This window comes from Mytilus californianus, unplaced genomic scaffold (assembly GCF_021869535.1).
Source record: "Mytilus californianus isolate M0D057914Y unplaced genomic scaffold, xbMytCali1.0.p SCAF_1, whole genome shotgun sequence".
Classification (NCBI taxonomy): Eukaryota; Metazoa; Mollusca; class Bivalvia; order Mytilida; family Mytilidae; genus Mytilus; species Mytilus californianus.
In genome coordinates, this window is record NW_026262581.1 from 39,705,049 (window position 1) to 39,712,395 (window position 7,347).

Sequence of the window (7,347 nt, forward strand, 5' to 3'; positions counted from 1 at the left end):
GTTATAAATAATCCTTATACATATGTATTTAATGTACTTTAAATGGAAAGAAAACTTACAAATAACATATCACATTAGTTTAAAAGGGTCTTAGGCCAAGTAAGACTGAAAATAATTTAGGGTCAATTTAGGCCGTATCACATATTTACATTTAAAAATGCATATTGAAGCTATATGAAATAAAATTTTGTGTCTTTTCTATCATTTCTATACTCAGGTGTCATGATACAATAAATCTGAGCACAAAAAGACTCTTGCATTCAACTTTTTTTGCAGACAGTATGGTCTGATACAAAGATTTTTCACTTTTTAGTGAAAAACATGCATGCAATTTTAGTCTCAACAGGCTTCCCTACTGAAAATGTAAAGTGGGATTTCACTGAAAATACCAGTGGAGTTTCATCAGAGTTCCATTGGAATACCACTGTATTACCACTGGGAAATTTGGTCGGGATTTTCATTGGACATTCATTGTTTTCCATTGGGATATCAGTGGAATATCCAGTGGGATTCCGGTGAATACTCGAGTGGAATACAGTGGAAATTCCATTGGAATACCAGTGAAAACTTCGTTGGAATACCATTGTTTTCCCACTGAACATTTATTGTTTTCTACTGGGATACCAGTGGTAATTCCATTGGAAATTGTAACAATCAACCGAAGAAAACCAGTGATATTTCAATGGAAGTTGACAATTCCACTGAAATGTTAGATATCATTTTGCATGCACTGCTTATTTTTGAATGAATTAATAAGAAAACTTGAAATAAGACAATAACCATTTTAATGCAAGTCAACAATTAAAGAAATTACAACAGTTTATACATCATCCACATTTAAGACCTTTTAAACGAAAAGATCAACCTCTTTAAAATATTAACGTTGATAAATTATCATTTTTTAGTCAAACAGTTATAGGACAAACGCCAAATTTCATCCTAAAATTTAGGAGATATCAAATTGCACAATTTATTGATGTTAATTAATCCATTCAACATATTACAACCTCTTATCAGACTCCCTACTGGTAGAGATCAGATAGTCAGATGAATGGGTATGAAACATTTATCTGTGACCATGGTAATCAGACCACTGACCACACAGACAAATGTTTAATTCAGAATTTGTAGAAGAACACTATTTTATAGGACCTTATAGAGTGAAATCTGTTCAAGGAATACAACACATGTGTTAATAATGTATATATATATATGATTAAGGAGTTCTTTGTATATATGTTTGAAATTAGTTACAGAAATGAATTACTAAATTAATAGTGACACAAGCATATTAATTGCGATTCAAGGATTTTGAAAAGGGGTGGCACCAAGGCACCATTAGGAGTATCTACATCTGAATATGACCTTGTTTTAAGTCTGGAATTTAAATTATTCGAAAATATTTTGTATTTACATGGTTATCTAGAAAATAAATCAAAATTTGCTCAGGGTTCAATCTCTTAATTATTTAGAAGCTTCAGCCAAAGTTTTGTAAAATTATATGAAGGTTTGGCAAAATTATTCAAAATCTTTCACAACAGAATATACCTAAAAAGTTGACTGCCAAAAAAACAATTTATTTTTAAATTACGAAAGAATGGGTGGAAAATTTAAAATTTTATTCTGCATGTATTTATTGAGTATGAAGAATCTTCTTTTAAAGTTTCCTGAAAATGAAGGTTTGAGAAAGGTTATTGATATTTTGTTAACTTAACCCTAAACGGTATCAAAATGTTTATTAAACAAAAAGAGTTCTAATCATCAGCAAAATACAGAAAAGTTACAGTAAAATAAAAAAAAAAAACCAAAAACTTTATTCTTAAGTTGCCATTGTTTTGGTCATGATGAAAATTCTGTCTCTGTTCATAAAATTCCATTAAGTTATTGATGTTTGGAAAACTTTAACCCAAGACTAAATCTAAATATTAACTCCAAAAAAGCCTTTTATCAATAAAATAAGGAAAATTGATACAATTGTTTTATATTTTACTCTTGATCTTGAAGAACCTAATTTATAATATCATTCAATGATGCTTCGACAAAATTATAGATGTCTAAGAAAAACTAAAACATCTGACTGTATCTAAATAAAGTCATCATAAATACCAGGCATCAAATTTTGAACATCTGATGTACGTTTAGTCTACAAAAGACTGATCAGTGACGCACGAATCAAAAATGTTGAAAGACCAAAATAAAGTACGAAGTTGAAGAGTATTGGGGACCCAAAATTCCAAAAGATTTTGCAAAATACAGCTGAGGTAATCTATTCCTGAAATAAAAAATCCTTAGTATTTAGAAAAATTCAAAGTTTTAATGTAAAGAGTTAATTTATAAAAACATTAGTGCAAAAAAACTTATCACAGTAAAATATTGAAAAAAGAAAAAAAAAATCTCTTGATGCTGTCATTGTATAGAAGAAGCGTCTGTCAGTTAAATAAGTTCTGTGAAGGTTTAACAAAAATGTTGACGTTTTAAAAAAGAAAATAACCAAAGAATGCATCTAAATGTTGATGACACGACTAGAGAAGGATTAGTTTAATTTCAAATCAATATTTTATTTTTCAAAAGTGCTCAAATTACAATTATACAAAAGAAATACAGGGATTTGGAAACAAGATGAACTTACATAAATCCGTTCCCATAGAAGGATTGTTATGTCTAGCTTTGGCGACTTTAGTTGCAGGCTAGACAAATAATAAATTGTAAATCTGGAAATATTAAGAATGTCAAGATTTGTTTTTGGTGAAAGACATACTTGTAATGAATTTTGAACTACTTTATAAAGTTTTAAAACTTGTGTTTGATTTTTTACAACCATTATTTAGAGAAAACGTTTTCAAAGTGTGCCTGTGGTACGAGAATATCAAATTCTATAACTTCTCAAGTTTCATTCCAGTATACAAAATTTTTTTTACAAAATCAGTCATTTCTTATTCATATTTGTATTGAAGATTTAGTTATACGCTTAAATATAAAAATAAAATACTAAACACAAATACTCAGTTTTCAAATGAGAATGTTTCAATTGCCTTGTATTAATTTAAAAAAAGGAGGTCTTGTGTATATAAAATTCAAAAGTCAGAAGAGTTTGCTACTAGCTGATTCTGATAACAATCTATTAATATGGATTGTAAAAGTACTGTTCCATAGTACACATGTGGTCATTTCTGGTCAGTCATCTAAAATATTGGGGTAATCAGAAGATTCCCTGCTGTGGAGACAAATAAACAAGTGTTTGAATAAATGCTGTTAATTGGTTAATGTTCTGGCTATTTTGCTGAAGAAATTCAAAATCTGGCGTTTGTCCTATAACTGCAAAGATGTATTTACTTAATTGTACATGTAAATCATTTTTCTGGTTAAATCATTCATAAGTCCATGGTAACTTTTGGTCATCTTGAAATCTTTCACAAATGGTTTTAATTTTCAATTTTACAAATTTGTTTATTGTGCATTAACCAAACAAAAATGTCCAGTTTACATGCATACGAAATACTTTGTCAGTTTGGTCAGTTTTCTTCATCATCCATTGATATTATTCATGAATTAAGTCCAAAGTTTCTGCATTCCAATCCTGTTCCATTAAGTCTTCATTGATTAATCTGAAAGAAAAAAAATCATACATCATAACATGCATAGAATTTTGAATTAAAATAACATTACAATACCATGCTCCAGTCTGCAATTATTCAAAAATATATGTTACTGGCATATTTTATTTGTGTTTGTGTGTAATTTATTCACAACATTTTTACACTAAGAGCAATTTAGACACATGTATGTCTATTGTTGAAGACTATGTGTTCTCTAGATATCTTTGGCTATAGTTGTTGGGTTGCTGTCTCTTAGACTTATAACACACATCTCTTTTTATCAAAATGGACTTTTATTGTTCATGGATCAGGTGTCTCTCAAAGCCAAATAAAATAGTATGTGTGGTTCTAGTTACATTTAAAAAAAAATTAGGGTAGTTAGAATTTTTTTTATTTTATGGTTTTTGTCGAGCCTGCGACTTTTGTCGCAGAAAGCTCGACATAGGGATAGCGATCCGGCGGCGGCGGCGTTAGCTAACTTCTTAAAAGCTTTATATTTTAGAAGATGGAAGACCTGGATGCTTCATACTTTGTATATGGATGCCTCATGTTACGAAGTTTCCGTCAGTCACATGTCCAATGTCCTTGACCTCATTTTCATGGTTCAGTGACTACTTGAAAAAAAAGTTCAGATTTTTTGTAATGTTAAATTCTCTCTTATTATAAGTAATAGGATAACTATATTTGGTATGTGCGTACCTTGCAAGGTCCTCATGCCCGTCAGACAGTTTTCACTTGACCTCGACCTCATTTCATGGATCAGTGAACAAGGTTAAGTTTTGGTGGTCAAGTCCATATCTCAGATACTATAAGCAATAGGTCTAGTATATTCGGTGTATGGAAGGACTGTAAGGTGTACATGTCCAACTGGCAGGTGTCATCTGACCTTGACCTCATTTTCATGGTTCAGTGGTTATAGTTAAGTTTTTGTGTTTTGGTCTGTTTTTCTTATACTGTATGCAATAGGTCAGCTATATTTGGTGTATGGAATGATTGTAAGGTGTACATGTCTAGCTGGCAGGTGTCATCTGACCTTGACCTCATTTTCATGGTTCAGTGGTCAAAGTTAAGTTTTTGAGTTTTGGTCTTTTTTTCTAATACTGCATGCACTAGGTCAGCTATATTTGGTGTATGGAATGATTGTAAGGTGTACATGTCTAGCTGGCAGGTGTCATCTTACCTTGACCTCATTTTCATGGTTCAGTGGTCAAAGTTAAGTTTTTGAGTTTTGGTCTTTTTTTCTAATACTATATGCAATAGTTCAACTATATTTGGTGTATGGAAATATTTTATGATCTATATGTCAGTCACGCAGGTTTTATTTGACCTTGACCTCATTTTCAAGGTTCATTGCTCAGTGTTAAGTTTTTGTGTTTTCGTCTGTTTTTCTTAAACTATAAGCAATAGGTCAACTATATTTGTTGTATGGAAGAATTGTTAGCTGTACATGCCTGCCTAGCATGGTTCATCTGACCTTGACCTCATTTTCATGGTTCATTGGTCAATGTTTAGTTTACTTGGTTAATGTTAAGTTTATGTGACAGTTGTAATAAAGCTTTATATTTAGGACTATCAACATAATATCAATGATTAGTAAAGAAGGCGAGACATTTCAGCGTGTGCTCTCTTGTTTTTTACATTGAGTCTATCATGTCTATGGGAGCAACATTTTGACTTAAACAGTACTTACTGAAAAATGACAAAAAAATCTTTAGGGTAGGCTATTGTTAAGACTAAAAAAAAAGGTAGGTAAGGTAATTGGAACCACGCATATATTTTTATTCAGCCTCATATTATCTTTCCCTTTGTGTTGTGTTTGTTGTTGGTTTACTATCTGGTTGAAGCATACCAGACACCTCATTTTGTTCACATAATAGCCATGATTAACCATTGTGCATGATGATCAGATCAATGTTTTTGAGATGTGTTTACAGCTTATAGATGTGAATGATTAACATGATTAATGTATTTTTATTTCAAGTGTGGGAAGGATGAAAAAATAATTCAATAAGTACCTTTCAATAATCTTATACTCAAATTTCTTTTCTGCTGCTGGTTCGTTTGTTTTCATCGTGTTTTCATATTATTGAGTGGATATTGATCGATGCACAGTCATCATTTTTGCAGCTTTGTACCTTCACCATGATCAATCCCTTTTAATATATATGGACAACCTAAAAAAAATGTAAAAACATTTTATTAATCATTTTTAATTCTGGTCATGACCTGTATGCATCATATATTACTGATATTTATCATACAATGTACATATATAATTAAGAAGCTTCTTTCAGTTAAGTATAAAGACTCTAAAACACAATATTAACCTTTAGGGATTTTTTGTGTTGCATGTCCATCCAAATCAGAACATGACAAAATTAAGTTGAATGTGCCTGACATTGTGTAGTAAACTGTAAACATCTTTCCTTGATTGTGAAGGCACACAATGTAATTCAATATTGAATAATAAAATTATTATTACATTCCCACCTCCCCCTTTTCAGAACACCAAATGGTCATCCTCAAAGTGTGAACTAACAGAGCCCATGAATAAAACTAAAGGGGGTGTATATCTTTTTTTTTTAATTTTAATTAAAAATATTCATGATGTAAAAATCAAATGTAAAATCTCTTAAAAATTACCTGTATCTGCTGTACGTCTGCCCTACATCAGCACATCGTCTCATCGTAAATTCTTGGTTCAACAGCTAATGTCATACCTAAATGTTCTGCCTTTAATGTCTATTTCTTTATTTATCGAAGTTTGTTGAGTATTAATTATTATTAACATGATTAATGTAACCACAGCTGGACAATGCTGGACAGGATACATACTCGTACAATATTTTTAGTTTCAAATTTGAACACATTCCGTGTATTAATGATAACGACTATCTGATTGGCCGATCGGAAATCCCGGAAATAGAGTTATCCAATCAAATCAGCGGTTATATATATAGTCTGGTAGAAAAAAATGGCAGCCTCCATGAATGTAAACATGTGTGTTGAAAAACAACATTATAGACTACAGTTTCACGAATTTTCTGCTCAAATTATGCCAAAACACTGACATTTAGCGTACAATTGATTGGAGCGGATTATATGTGAAATGTTTCTATAGATTAACTTATATGACCCGAGTTCCAGTGCCGAGTTCAGGACATGAAAATGATGAAAAATTCATCACACGGACAAAGTTAAGATACCGAAACAGTTTATAGAACAATGTGGAAAATGAAAGCCGTTCACTTTACTTTTCTCAAAAGAACAGTAGACCAGTAACAGTTAATGAACATGATGAAGTCAAAGGAGAAATAATTATAATATGAGGCAGGCATTACCTGTGAAAGGGGACGAAGTCTATATAAATTATTTTTTTTTAATTCAAACATATTTTAAGTTCTAAATCTGTTAAAAAAGAAACGGAAATACCGTAACGTTTCCGATTTTGGTTCTGTTGTTAGGGATTTTATATGTGACGTTATTTTAATTATGACGTCATGTTCAATGTAAACAAAGAAACGCTATCATCAGGTAACGTTTTTTCATATCAAAGAATAATTAGAAATGAAATTGTTATTGTGTTCCTTCCTATATTTTACTGGACTGATAAATATATATTTCACTCAAAGTCTCATGACAAACGAGACCGGAAGAAGGAAGTAGATTTCTGCGCAAATGCGGGAATTAAAAAAAGTTACAAAAAAAAAGTTAACGATTTTGAGTTCATTAGTACAATGAAAATTTCAGG

General features: G+C 31.0%; 1 long non-coding RNA gene across 1 annotated transcript; it reads right to left on the minus strand.

Moving 5' to 3' along the window:
* Nucleotides 1–768: 768 nt before the first annotated feature.
* On the minus strand, nt 769–6,582 carry LOC127703242 (uncharacterized). The gene is made up of 3 exons (XR_007982852.1): nt 6,240–6,582; nt 5,612–5,770; nt 769–3,605 (listed from the first exon to the last, which is right to left on the minus strand). It is a non-coding gene; the product is annotated as an uncharacterized LOC127703242 (long non-coding RNA).
* Nucleotides 6,583–7,347: the final 765 nt, after the last annotated feature.